Here is an 18,182-nt window from a genome sequence, read left to right as displayed (position 1 = left end):
TTCCATTGTGTATATGTACCACAGTTTCTTTAGCCACTCATCTGTTGTCAGGCATCTGCGTTGTTTCCAGATTCTGCCTATTGTAAATAGCGCTGCAATGAACATAGGTGTGAGAAAAGGTTTTTTGCATTGTATTTTTGTGTTCCAAGGGTATATCTCTAGGAGTGGTATAGCTAGATCATATGGGAGCTCAATTTCCAGTTTTTTGAAGAATCTCCATATTGTTTTCCATAAGGGCTAGACTAGACGGCATTCCTACCAGTAGTTAATTAGACATCCTGTCTCCCCACATCCCCACCAGCACTTATTGTTCTTGTTCTTTGTGATGTATGCCAGTCTTTGAGGCATGAGATGTACCTCAGTATTGTTTTGATTTGCATCTCCCTGATGATAAGTGATGTGGAGCATTTTTTCATGTGTCTTTTGGCCATTTGTTTTTCTTTGTTGAGGAAGTGCCTATTCATTCTTCTCCCCATTTTTTGATGGGATTAGATTTTTCCTTGTTAAGTTCTCTTAGTTCCTTGTATATCTTAGATATTAGCCCCTTATCTGATGAGTATTGGGTAAATAGTTTCTCCCATCCTGTGAGTGGCCTTTGTATCCTACTTACTATTTCCTTTAAGGTGCAGAAGCTTCTCAACTTAATATAGTCCCATTTGTTTATTTCTGCTTCCACTTGTTTGGACAGTGATGTTTCCTCCTTGAAGATGCCTTTAGTCCCAATGTCATGGAGTGTTTTATTTACATATTCTTCTATATACCTTATGATTTCAGGTCTAATATCCCCAACTTTAAATTGTGCTACAAAGTAATAGTCATTAAAACAGCATGATATTGGAATAAAGAGAGACCCTCAGATCAATGGAATAGACCTGAGTATTCAGAGAATGTCTCCCAGACATATAATTAATCTTTGATAAAGGAGCAAGAAATGCAAAATGGAGCAAAGCCAGCCTTTTCAACAAGTGATGTTGGGACAACTGGTCAGCCACATGCAAAAAAGCGAACTTGGACCTCCATCTAACATCATGCACAAGGTCAAATCTAAATGGATTAAAGAACTTGATAAATGTAATAGTTTCTAAATCATTTTTTGCTTTTCATATATTTTTCAGAGTTTCTCCAGACACTTAAGAAACATTCCAGTGAAATTAATATTTAGCACCAAATATTCACATAGCAGAACACATTTAATTAAGCATTAATATTATTGACATTTCCAAATAATTCTTTATTGAATTAAATAGTATATCAACAGGTCTGTTCTTTTTTTTTATTTATTTATTTGGGGGAGGTTTAGGGCCACACCCAGTGAAGATCAGGGGTTACCGCCTGGCTATGCACTCAGCAATTGCTCCTGGCTTGAGGGACCATATGGGATGCCGGGGGATGGAATTCCTGGATCAGCAGCATGCAAGGCAAATGTCCTACCACTGTGCCATCACTCTGCCCCCCCTTATTTTTAATTTTTATTTATGTGCTATTATAGCTTAGGTTATTTGTTTACAATAAAGCTTATATTATTGGTCTTGTTGTATAAAATTACCTTAGATTAGACCTCAGTCTCTTTGAATCTATAAAGGATTTAACAGGTAGGTTGTAGAATAAAAATTGCATGGATTAATCACTATCTAATATCATGTCTTATCCACATGTAGTTCTCTTCCTTGACAAAAATCAAGACAAAAATTAATGTCTCCTTACTCAAGAACATTTCACCAAATTTAATCTTGGAACCTAATCACAAATCTCAGAATCTAATCACAAGTCAAATTACAAGGACAAGTTCCTAAACTTTAGCATCATCTATTAAAAGAAAAAGACATTGCTCATACTATCTTTCTTTACATTTTGTCTAGTTTCATAAAATGACTCAAGCAACCAAACTATTACTGAATAGAAGAAATAAATGGAAATGTCTATTAACAAATTCAATTGAATCATTTAATAAAATTAAATTAAAACACAATTTTAAGGAATCTAGTAATCATGAAACAGTTTAAGATTCCCAGACAAATAACTTTAAATTTCAATCATGTATCTTCATTATTTTATTATTTCTGTCTTTTAACCCTTTAGTAATTTTTGTCAACTTTCCACTTTATACTTAAGTCTAATATGTAAAAATGAATCAATAGAGGCAATTAACTTCCCTATCAATAGTAGCAGTTATAAAAGTCAGGCACGACAATTTAAATCTAGTTAGTGCTTCAATGATTCTGTCTTCCATCCCCAAGAATCAGAAATCCCTAAGCCCCTTCAAAATGCAAATCTGGCACAGATGGAAGGGATTTTTTTATTTCACTTGGGAACTAAGAAGGTGAAGAATTTTCCTAGTGGGAAAAGACATAAGCAGTCCAGTGTGCACCATTTAATTCAATGATTCCCTCGTGACGTCTTTTATTCTTTGATATGGTGCTGACAGCAGAAATGCTGCTAAGACAGCGATATATTTGCCATTTGTGAGGTATTATGTCAGCAAATACATAAAGTCATGGAAAAATTGAAGAAGGCAAAGAAATCAGGTTGTCTGGTAGCTCTTGCTAGGCTTTAGAACACTCATTTTAAGGGTATAGATGTATATTTCTATATGTCATTACAGTATGGGAATGTTTTTTTCATTCAACACTCTTCCATGCATAAAACAAATGCTAAATGTCAAGAAGAGTTTTTATATGCAAATTCTTTTTCATTTTTCTATCTTTTCCCTTTTTGCCCTTTACTCTGCTTATTGACTTTTTATGGAAATTACAGAGAAGTATGGAAAAAAATATAAATTAAACTCTTCCTCACTACCCCACTTCCTATTTTCTCTCTTTGTCTTACTTTCTCCATAGTGCTCATGATCTATACCACCTGATAAATTATCTTTATTATTTATTACCAACACTACAGTAGACAATAGAAAAAAGATCTGTTGATCAAGGAGTTGAAAAGTAACACTGTGATGTAGGCGTAAATTTAAGATTTTTAAAGTGTGCAAAAATAATGAAGAGTGGGAAGTTCTGGTCATAATTAGCTCCAGGGATGATTCTGAAAGCTGTGAAATTTTGTTGAAATTTACCATTTTTCTATTCTCCTTTTATGAACCACTGCTTTGCCTCTACCTTTGTCTTTGCCTGCCTGAATTCCCCTGATACTACATGCATTTAGATTGGAAAAGGAATATAACTAGTATTTGGTGAGTACCCAGTCTATCACAGCACTGCAATGAGGATTCTACATATTTTATATGAACTCTAAAATCATCCTATGCGGTCACAACTTTTATACAAATAAACATAACTATAAAACACACTATTCAGTATTACCATCATATCTGGAATAAGTCATGCCCTAATTTTTTGACACAACTGAAATATTCGATAAGAGCATAATGGCACATTTATTGTACCTTCAGAATGCTGATACTTGCTGAAATAATACTCTACTTTCTTTTTTTATCTCTATTTTTTATTAAAATAATTTTTATTTTGATCATAGTGGCTTACATATTGTTGACAATAATATTTTAGGTACATAAAATACATAAAATCAGGGGGGATTCCCATCACCGGTTTGTCAACATGGAGCAGACAATATGTACTTTTATATCAAGGTCTTATATGCTGTACATATCTAATCAGACTATGAGCTAACATCCCAATAGCACACCAATAGCATAAGATTTTTAGCATTAGAAATTAAATTAATGGAGGACCAGGAGATAGTAAAATTGTAGGGCATTTGCCTTGCACATGGCCAACCCAGACAAACTGGGGTTCGAATGCCAGCATCCCATATGGTACCCTAAGCCTGTTAGGAGCAAATTCTGAGCTCAGAGCTAGGAGTAACCCCTGAGCACCACCAGGTGTGGACCAAAAACCGAGAAAAAAAAAAGAAATAAAGATGGAAGGAAGGAAGGAAGGAAGGAAGGAAGGAAGGAAGGAAGGAAGGAAGGAAGGAAGGAAGGAAGGAAGGAAGGAAGGAAGGAAGGAAGGAAGGAAGGAAGGAAGGAAGGAAGGGAGGGAGGAAGGAAGGGAGGAAGGAAGGGAGGGAGGGAGGGAGGGAGGGAGGGAGGAAGGGAAGGAGGGAGGGAGGGAGGGAGGAAAGGAGGGAGGGAGGGAGGAAGGAAGGGAGAAAGGAAATAAAATTAACATACTGTTGAATTTCTCTATTAATTATGTTATCTTTTCATTTTCTCATAATACTTTTCTTTCAATAATTAATCATGTAAAATAATTTAAATGACTAAGTTGTCAGAACAAGTCAATAAGTCTAACAAACTAACTACAGGTCAAAACCTTTTAATATCCTTACAATGAGACACAAACCCACATAAGAAAATACATACCCCAAAAAACATAATTCAGGTAAGTGACATGGTGTAAGTAGATAAAACCAAAAATAAAACAAAGGCTAAAATTTCCATATTAAATAAAATAAAGCTAAACATATATTCATGTAAAGATATTGTTGAAAACATATTAATTATTGAGTCCTGGATGGTGGTGGATGATGGTGAGATGGATGGAGGGTGAGGCCTTTCTCTGCTAGCCTGGGCCACGCACACGCCTGCAACTCCCCCCCACCCCCAGCCAACATGCCTGAGGGTTCAGGATAGCCAGGAGAAAATGATCTACAGGTAGTCAAGTTTAAGGAGACATCAACTATTTATTATGCCCTAGCCACCATGTATGGCTCCTAAACTTTTAAACCTTTTAAGCCTGCTCCATAAGTAGCCCTGCATTCAAACCTATCTCTTCTCCCTCCATCCCTCTTGCTGAATCCTCTCTCAATCCTCCTACAGAATCTCTCCCCTCTATTCTCCCCTTCCCCTGAGGCAACCCCTTTCTTAGCAACCACAGACCCCTTCCAGATGTGAGCAGGTCTGCCTTGAAAGGTGAGCAAAACAGGAAGTTGGCAGAGGGGAATAACACATATCACATTCATAAATTTTATACACCAGTTCATTTAGCAACCACCTCTAAAACATAACTTAAAAAGAAGACAAAGTAACATAATAATGGAGACTTTAAAGCACCAAAGCTAGTGTGCTACTTATGAAATGGATAAAAGCTAAATAAAGATACAGCAGAAATGGGGCCAAGGATAGAGCTGACCTTACTATAGCAAACCTTTTCTATTCAAAAATTAAAAAGTATATATATCTTTATAAATGCAAATTAAATGTTCAAAATTTAACCATATTCTAATAATATACTTAAAAGTGTATTTTTCTTTGCTCAGATTATACATGGTCCAGTGTACAGTGGCTACAACCACATACAAAGCAAGGGCCTTACTGCCTATACTACCTGTCTGACCAGAACAAACATTTCTAAAATTCACATAGAATCATAAAACTGCCAAAATTACAAAGAAATCCTAAGAAAAAAGATAAGATGGGAAGCATTGTATTTTCAGAATGTAATCATTAGTACAAAGTTATAGTAATCAAAACTACATGTCACTGGAAAAAAAAAGACAAACTCTCACAACAAAGAAATTGAACTAAAATTTTAGTTCGAAACCCTCAGAGGGTGACTAATTAAGGGATGAGTGCAACCTGCTGGAGAGTGTCATGGTAAACGAAGTGAGGGAATAAAGTAAAAGACAAATACCAGAGACTTCACTAGTATGTTGCTTAAAAAGAAACAAAGCAAGGTATTGGATTGAAAATCCCCAAAGGAAACAAATCCTGAGGCAATAAAATCCTGATGATTCTATTGATCAGAATAGATCAATAGAACTGGTAACAGAGGGGCCGGGCGGTGGCGCTGGAGGTAAGGTGCCTGCCTTGCCTGCGCTAGCCTAGGATGGACCGCGGTTCGATCCCCCGGCGTCCCATATGGTCCCCCAAGAAGCCAGGAGCAACTTCTGAGTGCATAGCCAGGAGTAACCCCTGAGCGTCACAGGGTGTGGCCCAAAAACCAAAAAAAAAAAAAAAAAAAAAAGAACTGGTAACAGAAGACTCTGGAATGGCAACTGAAAGGGAAGAGAACTTGAGACAGTGCTAGAGGGAGCTTGACACACTGGTGGAGACTGGTAGGGTAGCACTGAATGTGCAAAACAATGATTTCAATACTATCATAAAATGTGATGCCTCTTTAGGAAATAAATTTTCAAAACAATAATAGAAGTATAGCATATTATGAAATGTATTTAAAAGAAATTCTTAATGTTGTACATAAGCATAAAGATTTAAAATAAATGAGATTCATCATAAACTAGAGAAAAATATAGCAAAGTAAACCAGAAGAACTAAGTCAAAGAAGTAATAAAGAAAATCAAGTAAAACGGTGATATTTTTAAAAAGAGACAAACATCTTATTGACAAAATTTTAATTCTTGGTTAAAAAAAATAACATTTCCTGGGGCTGAAGTGGTGGCGCAAACCTTACATGTGCTAACCTTGGACAGACTGCTCTTCAATCCTCTGGTGTCCCATATGATCCCCCAAGCCAGGAATGATTTCTGAGTACAGAGCCAGGAGTAACCCCTGAGCATCACTGGGTGTGGCCCAAAAACAAAACAACCCCCCCCAAAAAAAATTTCCTTTAAAAAAAGAGAGAAATTAAGTACAAAACCCAAGAAAATATACAGAGAAAACAACCTAAATTTAAAAGTCAAAATAGCATGAAAATTGCTTAAAAGTTCAATAAATTTTAAAATCTAACAAAATTAATATTATCCAAGGAAAATATAGTATAGTAATACTATCATTAATACAATGGTATAATTACTAACTTATTTAAATCTCATGAATAAAGAAAAGCTAAAGGAAATTCCCAATTAAACAACTCCAGATCTAAGTCCAGATGGTTCTAGGGGGAATTCTATCAGATCTTTATTTCATGCTACATCATTATTCCAGGTACAAAGAAAATAAAGAAATACTTCCACATTTTGGAACTGAAGCTATAGTAAATGGATTTACCTTACACACAGTCAACCAGGGTTTGATCTATGGCAATCCATGTGGTCCACTGAGTACCTCCAGGAGTAATTTCTTAGTGCAGAGCCAGGAGTAATTCTGAGCAACTTTGGGTGTGACCCAACCTCATATTTTCCTCCCCAAAAGTACAAGATTTATATAAAAATACACTATTATATTAAACGTGAAATATGTATAGTGCAGGATAGATACTTTTTCTGCTTTTTAACACTATTTTACAGGCAACAGTGCAAGAAACTAGAAAGATTCTTATAGATAGATATCACTTATTAATATCAATATAAAATAAAATTATTAACAAATTAAATCTGACAATGAAACTCTGCTTTTTGGATATATATTCATCATGAACAAGTGAGATCTATTCCAGAAATCATATTAATAGATTAGAGTATCCATGAGTATAATACAGCATTTTCAAAACAACATGAGATTTTTAATACAACATGAGGTTTTCATTTTTCCTACCAAGTTTTCAGTCCTGTTATTTTAGTTTGACTTTTTCTCATTTCTACTTTCATATCCTCTTGATTTTTATTTGTACCTAGTTCAATTCTTTCCATGCTTTGAGTTCTATGGACATGTTCCATATTTCTTTGAAGTCCTGGGGCCAAAGCGATAGCACAGTGGTAGGGTATTTGCCTTGCACACCACAGACCCAGGATGGACCCAGGTTCAATCCTCGGCATCCAATATGCTCCCTGATCCTGACAGCAGTGAGTTCTGAGTGCATAGCCAGGAGTAATGCCTGAGCACCACCAGATATGGGAAAGAAAGGAAGGGAAGGAAGGAAGGAAGGAAGGAAGGAAGGAAGGAAGGAAGGAAGGAAGGAAGGAAGGAAGGAAGGAAGGAAGGAAGGAAGGAAGGAAGGAAGGAAGGAAGGAAGGAAGGAAGGAAGGAAGGAAGGAAGGAAGGAAATAAAGTCCTTGGGTGGTCTGCTCATGCAGTTCCTGGGAGCCCAGGAAGTCACGTACAGGGAAAGCCAGCCAAAAATGTATATACATCTTTAACATAATAAAATACTTTCTCACACATGTCAGCTTTAAGCCATTATCTTAGTATCTCATTTAACATGAAAATGAAAGGAAATGAAATGAAAGGATATTGCAAATGACAGGAACAAAATAGATGGATATAACACTACTCCCTAACCTTGTATTAAAGACTATAAAATATACAACTAGAAAATAAAGATCTCTTACTATGGTGGTTCTTAAGTTTGTTCTGTAGGTCCCTGAACTCTATTCCAAGACTCTTTCAAGGGGGTCACAAAGTCAATTTTTCCTAATAATACTAAAATATTACTTAAATTTTATTTATATTTGTATTGGTACAAAAAGCATAAGTTAAAGTTGCATAGAATAAGGCAATAGCATCAAACTTTACTAGTGGTCATTATATTTTCATACTCAAACACTAAAGAGAAAAATTGCAGTTTCATTTAAAATGCTGTGAAGCAATGAAAATCATTAATATTATTTTAATCTTGATATTTGAATACATTTCTTTTTCATATTCAATGTGGTAAGAGGGAAGTATTCATAAAGGACATATGCTACATACCAAATTATGTTTATCATTTGTGTAACTGTTTCCTTTCTGAGCTGATTTAACACTTATTTCACGGAACACCATTTTACCTAAAATAAAAATTGACAGATAAATTATAGTTATTTAGATTAGCTATTAAACAGGCACTTTTCTAGAAAGTGCACAAAGTGAACCTCAAGAAAAGAAATTAATAAAATTTGCTTGAATCACAAACTTTAAGTTTTGGAAATTATTTAGCTACTGCCATGAGCTTGACAACTTTCCAGTAAAGTGTTTTGTAATTAGAAAAAAAGTAATATAAATACATATTATTTTTTATATTTTCTGATAAAATGTGTTAACATCAAACACATGAACAACTCAGGAAAATAATATTGCCAAAAGATAGATATATAATAGTTATTTACAGTTTAAAAACTGCCTATTTAAGCATAAGGTTTAATATCAAGAGGCTATTAATCTTAGAACATCAGAGAAGCATTATGAAGTCAGGAGTCGATTCTCTTGCGTTACCATTTTAGTTATCATCTTTCATGACTTACACCATTCTACCAAATCCCTAACCCCAGTTGGTAGGAAAGGGGGGGGGGACACAACAGAGAGAGAAAATTTTTAAATGGAGAAAGAAAATTTTATTCTGTTTTTAAATATAATCACATTCTAAAGTACTGGGGATGGTATTTCAACATACTAATTCTGGGGAAACAGTTCAGTCCATAGACATTATATATGTTAGAGTAAAAGAAAATCATGAGTCAATACTTTAAAAAAATAAAAGGAATCAATAATAAAGAGAAGCAAAAGTTCTTCACTATAATATCAAAATATCTCCCTGAAATATCAAAATTTCTCCATAAACAAAAAACAGAAACAGGGAAAAGGCATATTTAATAACTGAGGTTTCAACATTAACATTAATAGGACAATAACTAAAGTTTCAATGCTAACATTAACAGGACCAGTTGCTATTTTATAACTACAGTTACAATGCTGAAATCACATCAATATTATGATGTTTCTGGCAAAAATATACCACTTAATCATGTGGAAACATTAGATAAATCTAAAGTGAGGGACACTCTACAAATCAACTGGCCAATATGCTTAGAAAATATCTAAGTCACAAGGCAAAGTAGATAGAAAAACGTTTCCTAGTTCTAAATAGAATATTAAAGAGACATAACACAACACAAATGCAAGGTGTGAGCTTGGTTTGGATGCTAGTCCAGAAATGCTTTAAAGTTATGAAAGATATTATTGGGATAACTGCTGAGATACAGTGTTGATATTACAAAATAATAATATTGTATGAATTTTAATTTCCTGATTTTTAGTATTGCAATATATAACAGATGGTCTTGGTTCTTAGGAAATACATACTAAAGTATCTAAGAATAAGATCATAAGATTCAGAAAAAAATTATTTCATTATACATATATGCATACAATTTCTCTTTCCTCTAAGTAGCAATTGTTGGTTTTGTAAACTTAGCCTGCATATTATGTGATTACACTGTATTAGGAAAAAATTTGGAGGACAAATTATAAATTAGAAAGAGTTTAAGAAAGAAGACGCATTTTAAGGCATTAATCAGGTGAAAAAGAGATTCCTTTTATGTTTGATTACATTAGGTAGAATGAATGAAAACCTCAAGGATGACTCCTAGTATTCTGACATGAGTGACATATTACTAATAATGGTAATTCAATATAATCTCCATTTTTTTCTGACAACTGGGTGAATGAAGAGAGTTAATCATTAGCCATGCAGAACTTGAATACCCAATTAAAGCTGTTTAAAATATAGTTAAGTATATATGATATGTTGTGGGGTAAAATTAAGTTTTTCTTAAACATTTAGAAGTCATTTTCATATAGGAGATATTTAAAATCATAAGGTGGGGCGGAGAGATAGCATGGAGGTAAGGTGTTTGCCTTGCATGCAGAAGGTAAGTGGTTCATATCCCAGCATCCCATATGGTCCCCTGAGCCTGCCAGGAGCGATTTCTGAGCACAGAGCCAGGTGTAGTCCCTGAGCGCTACTGGGTGTGACCCCCAAAAAAATCATTAAGGGATGAGAGATGCCAGTGATAAATGAAAACAAAAAATAGAAAGGTAGGCAAAAGATAGATCCTAAAGAAGTAATTTTAAAAACAGGCTATAAAGGCTTAAGAGATAGTACAAAAGTTAAGGTGTATGTTTTGCACGCAGCCAATCTTAGTTTGATCCCCAGAATCTGATTGACAGAGGCAGTCCTGAAGAACTTTATGCACCCCCCAAAAATAAAGAGGAGTTGGGGGCCAGATAGATAGCACAGCGGTAGGACTTCCCCCTTGCACGTGGTCAACCCCAGATGGACCCCAGTTTGATTTCGGGCATCTCATATGGTCCCTTGAGTAACTTCTGAATGCTGTGGGTGTGACCCAAAAATGCAAAACATTTTTTAATTAAATAAAAAAATAGAGTTCTAAAGAACACTGACTAAATTTGCTGTCATGTTTTAACATCCACTAAATTTGCTATCATGTTTTTAACTTATTATTGAGTAACTTAATATGTAGGAAAAAAGGACAAACTACTTTGCCAAATAACCTGGAAGAAGAAAGGGGGATGAAAAAAATTGAAAGAAAGAAAAAGGGGATCGGGGAGATAACATGGAGGTAGAGCGTTTGCCTTGCATGAAGAAGGACAGTGGGTCGAATCCCGGCATCCCCTGTGGTCCCCCAAGCCTGCCAGGAGCGATTTCTGAGCATAGAGCCAGGAGTAACCCCTAAGCGCTGCTAAGTATGACCCAAAAACCAAAAAAAAAAAGAAAAAGAAAAATAATGAAAATCTTGTGGTAGAGACGATATTTGGTTGGACATATTTCTCAACTAATTAGATTGTTCTGTGTAAAATAAGTCAAATGGAAAAACAAATAGCACATAGTTTCCCTTTTATGTTAAATATATAAATTTAAAAAAAGCAAAGCAAGCAAAGAAAGCACAACTCAAACAACTCTTACTCTCAGAAAACAAGGAAAGGAAAGGAGTAGGAAAATAACAGCAGGTAAATTTGGAAGTGATGAAAAATACTAAGTATTTCATAGTGTTGTATTATTGTATGATATTTATTTATTTCCTTTTTTCTTTTTGGTTTTTGGGTCACACCCAGCAACGCTCAGGGGTTACTCCTGGCTCTATGCTCAGAAATCATTCCTGGCAGGCTCGGGGGACCACATGGTACACCGGGATTCAAACCACCAACCTTCAGCATGCAAGGCAAATGCATAACTTCCATGCTATCTCTCTGGCCCCAATTGTATTATATTTAAACAATTCTATATCAAGATTTTCTTTTAAGTAGTGAATGAAATTAGGAATGGGGGTGGAGGGAGGACAACTTTGGTAGTGGGAGTTCCCCTGATTCAATGTCAATATGTACCTAAAAGATTACTCTAAAAGATATGTAATCCACTTTGGTCAAAATAAAAATTATTATTATAAAAAATACAGGTAATAAGTGATAGAATAGAGGTTAGCTAGATATTGACTTAAACTTTGCAGGTAAAACATCTGGTCCTTTGAAATTCTCGGGGAATTATAAAAAATTACATATATGGGGCTGAAGAGGTGGTGCTAGAGGTAAGGTGTCTGCCTTGCAAGCGCTAGCCAAGGAAGGACCGCGGTTCGATCTTCCCGCATCCCATATAGTCCCCCCAAGCCAGGGGCGATTTCTGAGTGCTTAGCCAGGAGTAACCCCTGAGCATCAAATGAGTGTGCCCCCCCCCCAAAATTACATATATATGAATGGCTTCAATAGTTATCATCCTAACTGCCATAGGAATAATCAAAACACTTATCTTAAATAAATATTATTCAAACTTTCCAAAATGAGCTCTGTGATAATGATCATGCCATATAAGCTATTTTTCATATTTTAATTGTCATTTTTTTCAATGACAAAAAAACTTTCCTATGAATTTTAAGGGAAATTGTCAAAAAGAACAAAAACTATTTTCGTACACTAGTAGCATACATATTTAAAACCTCTCCCAAGTAAGCAGACACAAATTTTATAGCATGATCTTGTTGATTTCCTTTATTAAAAATCAGAGTATTTATAACTCAATCATCTTTATTATAACTCAAAGTTATAACTCAATTATATCTCAAAGTATTTTCAACTCACTCATCTATATTATAATTGGTCATGAGTTGAGCATTGATATTTGTGGCTTAATTTTAATTCTAATTCCAACCTAAGTAAGTAATTGAGTAAAGATGAACAATGTAACATACTTTAAAAAGATGTGTGATAGGCTTTTCTGCAGGCGGAAGTCAAGAAGATGCCACAAACATCATCTCTCCAGAGCCCAAATCTGGTAAGTTGTCCCTGCCCAATAAAGTGGGTGCCAATTCCTGCCCTGTGTTTGGGCACTTGAGAGCCATTCTAAAGGACTGCTGCCTGACTCCCTGCCTGCTTTTCTGCACAAGGCAGCTAAGAAGATGCCATCAAACATAATCTCTCCAGGGCCCAAACCCAGTAAACTGTCCCCACCCAATAATTCTATTGATTCTCTCGTATTCTGAGAGGCAAATATCAAAAAAGAATGAATTTAAATTCTACACTACTACTTATTCGCCTATTAGCCAAACTTTATTTGGAGAATTATTTTGAATTTTGTGATTTTAGGACAGAAAGAGGGTACAGGTGTGGAATCACACAGCTAAAGACATGAAAATACACAACTAAGGCATTCAATAAATTGTAACTAGTATTATCAAGCTTTATTCTTTTCCTCTTTTTCTCATGCTCATGTTTGTACTTAATTGGACTATAATTGCAAAAGTATTACTCTTAAGGTAAAAGCTAACTTTTGGCAGGAATAAATGACAGAGATACTTTGGGCAGGGAACTTTTGACAAGGATAAATGATAATTCACACAAATTCTTATGCATTGTTATTCTAAAAGAGCAAATAACATGAACCAATAAAAGTCACCACCATACTAAATCCTCCCTCAATTCATTATCCTCTCGATTCCTGGCATTTGAAGAACTTTAAATGATACTGTGCTTTCAATTGATTCTTTTTTTATTTTCAGCCTTACATTAATAAAGTTTCTGCTTTATAGTTTTACGATTGTGTTATATAATTATTATTTGTTTTATTTACTACTACATCTTTCTTATAATTTCAAGCACATTTTTTCTCTAAATAACTAAGATAGTTAACCATTACAGTTTATATAGAAAAAGATTATATTGTTGACACATTTTGCTAAAAAAAATTGGAGAAATTTGGAGAATCAGGGAAACCTAATTCCTGTATACCCTTTTTTCATTTTTCTTTATTCTTCTTTCTTTTTTTTCAACTTCCTTCCTTCTTCCTTCCTTCCTTCCTTCCTTCCTTCCTTCCTTCCTTCCTTCCTTCCTTCTTCCTTCCTTCCTCTCCCTCCCTCTCCCCCTCCTTCCCTCCCCTCCCCTTTCCTCCCTTCCCCCTCCCCTTCTCCTCCCCTTCCCCCTCCCCTTCTCCTCCCCTTCCCCCTCCCCTTCTCCTCCCCTTCCCCCTCCCCTTCTCCTCCCCTTCCCCCATCTCCCCCTCCCCCTTTCCCCTTCTCCCTTCCCCCCTCCCACCCTCCCACCCTCCCTCCCTCCCTCCCTCCCTCCCTCCCTCCCTCCCTCCCTCCCTCCCTTCCTTCCTTCCTTCCTTCCTTCCTTCCTTCCTTCCTTCCTTCCTTCCTTCCTTCCTTCCTTCCTTCCTTCCTTCCTTCCTCTTTCTTTTTCTTTCTTTTTTGGTTTTCGGGTCACACTTGGCGACGCTCCTGGCAGGCTCAGGGAACCATATGAGATGCTGGGATTCAAACAGCCTAGGTTCATCCTGTGTTGGCCACATGCAAGGCAAACGCCTTACCACTGTACTATTGCTCTGAACCTCATACCCCTTTCTTTTTTTCTTTTTCTTTTTTTTTTCTGATTTTGGGCCATACCTGGTGACGCTCAGGGTTTATTCCTGACTATGCACTCAGAAATCACTTCTGGCTTGGGGGACCATATGGGACGCCAGGGGATCGAACCAAGGTCCATCCTAGGTTAGCACGTGCAAGGCAAATACCCTGCCGCTTGTACCACCGCTCCAGCCCCCATACCCATTTTTCATGAAGGGATATCTCATTCCCATGAAGGACAGTCTGGTTCCTGACCCATTTTTGCTCATTACCACTATCAGAAGCAACCTGCTTCTGCTTCTGCTCCTGCTTTTATCGTATCTGTGAACTAAATCACCCTGCAATGCCTGTGCACTGTATCACCTTGTTAGATGTGACGCTGCCTGCTCCCCTCTCCAGCCACAAGTCTAGGTCATTTTCCTGTCCTGAGATGAGCCCTACATAAATGTGGCCTGAACCTTAGGACAGCTTATTTAGCCTTTAGAGAAGCCTCTACTAACAGTACATGCTAAATAAACTTGCCTTTTCTTTTCTTTTACTTGTATCTCCAAAGGCATGGATTTGTATCTTCACCTGACCGAGAATTCCACAGCAATGGAATGAGTATCAACAACTGACAAACACAGGAGTAGATGGCAGCCGCAGCAGCAATACAGCTACTGAGTGGTGTGTGCCAACTTTGCCACACATGCATCAAACATTGTTTGGATACGAAATATCTCGTGAATCTGTTTGCCACCCTTGCAAAGGGGTCCTGATACTCTTTTCTGTATTGTTTCCAATGTTGTATATGTGCTGCCACAGGAAGTACATGAGTGAGCTGGCTCATGTTGGCCTCAGAGCCCCTTAAGAAGGAAAATTAGATTCTTACCCTCCTTCAGCAAATGTGAAAATGAAGGCAGAGATGATAGGCCAGGCAGTGGTGGGACTCCAGGTACGCACAAAGGCTGGAGACAGCAATATGATACTTTAGACAAGGGGGAAATAAAACCTGTTTTGCATAAGATGGAATATTTATATCTCATATAACCACTTCCATAATCTTGAGTGCAGGTATCCATGAGAATTATATGATATGATTTAATCTTCCTGTAGCTCAGAAAACTAAGCTCTAGAGAGTAAGGACACTTGCTAGAGTAACTAATTGCAGGCAAGTTATGAATATGAGATTTGAAGCCAGTTATTTCCAAATCCAAGTTGGTGTGCTACATAGTTCTTTCTTAAACTTTTGAATGTGCCCTTTCTGTTCTTAAACTCCTAGGAAAATGCCTGAGAAGACATAACTTGAAACTGCTTAGAAGTTTCTCACAGCATTTACAACCGAGTTTAATGACATTCTTACAAACTCTTCAAGTATTCGCATTCCACATTTATACTCTAAAACAATAGATGTAGATAACAATAGCTTCTGGCTGAGAGAAGTGGGGGGAAGAAGTAAATTACTGACTCCCCTGAATCAATAAATGGCTTAATCCCCAAGTTCTTTACACATAGACTGCTTCTAAATCAGGTCTTACTCATTCACGCAGCTATGCAAATAATGTGGAAACCAGAAATGTAGGGTTTTCTTTTCATCCTATTAGAGATCATCGGTTTCTCCATTTTAATAAAATAAAATATTGTCTTGTTTCAGTGTTACTCAGAGTCTTTATTATACTGGAACACACTTGGACATCCCCAACAAAGAAGAAATTATCAAATGTGTGTGTATGTGGAAGGAAGATTTGGGGAGGTGTTTTATGTAACATTTATTAACAGTGTGAGGTACTATTCCTAATATGCTGTCAAGACATTTTGAAAGCTACTTCAGTAATTTTGACATTTCTTTCTCTTCTCAGCTTTCTCTATAAATTCACAAATGGGATCATCACCGTGTTCTTCTGGGTAACCTTTATCTCAATTATGGCAGAACTGTTGGCCAACACAAGGTTAAGGCTGAAGGTTTGTTTATTTTTTTGTTTTGTTTTGTTTTGCCTCTTGTGTTATTTGGCCAATGGACAGGACTCAAGGAGGCTACTTGTCCTGCAGTTCTTGAGTCTACCAGGGTCTGCCTGGGCAGAGCTTGTGGACTGTGAGAGCTATAGCCACTGTATCCTGGAAGGCCATAGGATACTGAGGTTCAAATCCTGATCAATGTGCTACTTCCTTTGCACCAAAGATTAAGTTCTTTACATAACTCTAGAAACGTCTCTGGCAATAAGATGCAATGGAGGGGCCAGAGAGATAGCATGGAGGTAGGGTGTTTGCCTTGCATGCAGAAGGACAGTGGTTCATAGCTTGAAGGCAGGGTGTTTGCCTTGCATGCAGAAGAATGGTGGTTCGAATCCCAGCATCCCATATGATCCCCTGAATCTGCCAGGTTCTATTTCTGAGCATAGAGCCAGGAGTAACCCCTGAGTGCTGCCAAGTGTGAACCCCTCCCAAAGAAAAAGATGCAATGAAATTTTTTGTGATTAAAAAAATAGCATGAACCTTTTTCTACCAATATCATAGCCACAAGCCGCAGACAGTGATATAAACATCTGAAACTTGGCTAGTACATATGGGGAATAGAATGTTTTGTTTAATTTCAAATGAAATTATGGCATGTGTGTAGAAGCATGTCACCGGTGCTTGATTAATGGGAAATATAGCAAGTAGCAGCACATGAGATGGTGCTCAGAGTAGCTTTGAGCTGACCACAACAAAAAATTCACAATTGAAATTTTTTAACAGTCCTCAAATCAAATTTATCTATTTTGACATGAAACTTACTATTACTTTATCACATAAAATTATTATTGCATTTTATTCATGTACCAGATTGTGAAACAATTCAAAGAAATAAATTATAGGGGCTAAAAAGATAGTACAGTGAATAAGACACTTTCTTGCACGTGCCTGACCTGGGTTTGATCTTCAGTGTACGATATGGTCCCTTGAGCACCACCAGGTGTAATTCCTGAGTGCAGAGCTAGGAGTAAGCCCTATGCACGGCCAGGTGTGAGTCAAAATGATCATCTAGATAATGTTTGAAAAACTTCTTGTATAATATTCTGTGGTTTCTTCAAATTGTTCACAAATAGTTTCCAAAATTTATTCTAGATTTCTGGGTTCAATAACCATATTGTGGGGCTGGAGCTGTAGCGCAGGGCATAAGGCCTTGCATATGCTAGCCTAGGATGGGCCCTGGTTCAATTCCCTGTTGTTCCATATGGTCCCCCCAAGCCAGGAGCAATTTCTGAGCATATACCCAGGAGTAACCCCTTAGCATCACCGGGCCTGGCTGTATAAAATAAACAAACAAACAATAACCATATTTTGATCATCAGATTCAAATACCATCACCAAAAGTTCTATTAAACATCTCTGGCTCCAGCAGGGACATAGCACAGCCTGCAAGTTACATCCTATGTGCAACCTACAAGTTATAAATTATTTCCATGTGCAGTAGAAAATGATTTAAGAAATAAGAATATGTGACAGAGACCATCAGTAGCTCACCAATCTCTAAGCATTTTCTATGTAGATATTTGAGGAATAAGTTTATTGAAGCTGCCCAAGAGTCAGAAATATTGCACACCCTACGTAGCAAAGGCTAAAGCAAACACCTTCCACACTCACCCCCACACTACATTCGCAGCTGACAGTTTCATGGTTGAGTGCTGACAAACTCTAGTGTAACAGGAAGTACCTTGGCTTTCCAGTGGAATACTTAGCTGGAAAAAGCTGCAAATTTATGATAGGCTTAATAAGCAGGTCAAATCCCAATGACATTACTCCAA

The 18,182-nt window shown here is 36.7% G+C and overlaps 1 protein-coding gene and 1 non-coding gene across 3 annotated transcripts in view; both read right to left on the bottom strand.

Moving 5' to 3' along the window:
- The window catches only part of GPR158 (G protein-coupled receptor 158), a 351,447-nt gene that overhangs the window by 203,048 nt on the left and 130,217 nt on the right, over positions 1-18,182 (bottom strand). The window lies entirely within an intron of this gene.
- Positions 15,123-15,229, bottom strand: LOC126014574 (U6 spliceosomal RNA). The gene has a single exon (XR_007497600.1). It is a non-coding gene; the product is annotated as a U6 spliceosomal RNA (small nuclear RNA).

Source organism: Suncus etruscus, chromosome 7 (assembly GCF_024139225.1).
Source record: "Suncus etruscus isolate mSunEtr1 chromosome 7, mSunEtr1.pri.cur, whole genome shotgun sequence".
NCBI lineage: Eukaryota > Metazoa > Chordata > Mammalia > Eulipotyphla > Soricidae > Suncus > Suncus etruscus.
Note: the sequence above shows the minus strand (reverse complement) of the source record. Positions and strands in the feature narration are given on the sequence as shown.